Genomic DNA, 1,755 nt, shown 5'->3' with positions numbered 1-1,755 from the left:
TGATACAAAATATCCAGTTCAAACTACATCAAAAAGTGAGTGCCTTTTTTAATGTTAATTTTTTTTTAATTTTTGAGAGACAGGGAAGGGGCAGAGAGAGAAGGAGACACAGAATCGGAAGCAGGCTCCAGGCTCTGAGCTGTCAGCACAGAGCCCAATGTGGGGCTCAAATTCACGAACCGTGAGATCATGACCTGAGCCAAAGTTGGACGCTTAACTGACTGAGCCACCTAGGTGCCCCCCAAGTTGAGTGTATTTGACCATACTCAGCTCATAACAGAGTGAATGAGTAAGTGGGATAATAGTTTGTGTTCTGGCATGTTGTCATGGGAACTGGCAATAGACAAAGCTGGGAGCGGCAGGCAGAGGGGCTCTCTTTTAAAAGAATCAGAACCAAGGGGCTCCATAATCAACCGGCATCCTCCCCCTGTGGTACCCGTAGTTGGCAGTGTACATGATGGGAACTCCAGATGTTTCCGTTCTTCACGCAGGGTCCTGGTCAGCTGTGGCCACCATGCCGCACTTGTGCCGAGTTACTGTCTATACTAAGCAGTCCTCCGCATAGTGTGTGCATGGTCGTCTTCAAACCTTGGGTCCTTAGCCCCCCAGTACTTGTGGCCCAATCTCTTGGTTTCACCGTTATTCAGTTAGACAAGGGGCACACTTAGCATACGGACAGCCCGTCATCGACTGTCCTAAGTCGAGTTTGGCTCTAATGGAAAAGTTGACGAAGTGGGTATCAACCCAGGATATGGTAAGGTGGGCCCAGCTGTGTGTTATATTGGAAGAACAAGCAGGAAGGATATTGGGGGACTTCTCTTTCCTTGAACATACTGGGTTTTTTCTTTTCTTTCTTTGTAGGTGTTAATCTGTTCTTCCCTTCAAGCCTCTGATCTCTGAGACTAAGCCTTCACTTGACGGTCACATATTTCTTGCTTTCTTTTGCTTCCTCATTTCACTCTGCCCTATTGTTGTTAATGGCTGTTTATTTATTTTAACAAAAATTTTAAATGTTTATTTAATTTTGAGAGAGAGAGAGAGAGAGAGAGAGCGCAAGCAGGGAATGGGCAGGGTGGGTGGGGTCACAGAATCCAAAGCAGGCTTCAGGCTCCGAGCTGTCAGCACAGAGCCCGATGCAGGGCTCAAAGCCATGAACCAGGAGATCATGACCTGAGCCAAAGTCAGACACTTAACGAACTGAGCCACCAGGCACCCTAATAGCTATTTATTTTAATCTTTACTACATCCTGTCTCTGCAATGGCCCAGCCTTGGCTGGCTGTCCTTTGCTTTAGACTACTCAAGGACATTACTCCTCCATTTAATAAATCTTGTCCCACAACACATTTCCTTACTTTCCATGAAGATGTTCTTTTTTTCTTTTTTTAAGAGGAAGTTGCATCTTTTTTTTAATGTTTATTTATTTTGAGAGAGAGAGAGAGGCAGGGAGAGAGAATCCCAAGCGGAGTCCATGCTGTCAAAGAGAGCCCAACATGGGGCTCCATTTCATGAACCATGAGACCATGACCTGATGCAAATACCAGAGTCAGACACTTACCTGACTGAGCACCCCTCCGGGAAGAAATTAGTTTTCTAGACTAATTCTGACCATCTCCTTGGATGCCAGCATCTGAGCTCTGCTTTTCTCTCAACCATAAAATTGGGAGAAATTTTATTTCATAACTTAAAAGCTTTCCTAAGCCAATTATTTTCTGGCCTGATAAGAAAGACAGTGCTCTCCTGGATTTGCCTTTTGA

The 1,755-nt window shown here is 45.1% G+C and overlaps 1 pseudogene; it reads right to left on the bottom strand.

Moving 5' to 3' along the window:
* Nucleotides 1-387: 387 nt before the first annotated feature.
* LOC115295178 lies at nucleotides 388-1,360 on the bottom strand (annotated as a pseudogene).
* Between the last annotated feature and the right edge of the window lie 395 nt (nucleotides 1,361-1,755).

This window comes from Suricata suricatta, chromosome 7, assembly GCF_006229205.1.
Source record: "Suricata suricatta isolate VVHF042 chromosome 7, meerkat_22Aug2017_6uvM2_HiC, whole genome shotgun sequence".
Classification (NCBI taxonomy): domain Eukaryota; kingdom Metazoa; phylum Chordata; class Mammalia; order Carnivora; family Herpestidae; genus Suricata; species Suricata suricatta.
The sequence above is the reverse complement of the archived record's forward strand: the minus strand, read 5'-3'. Positions and strand labels throughout refer to the sequence as shown.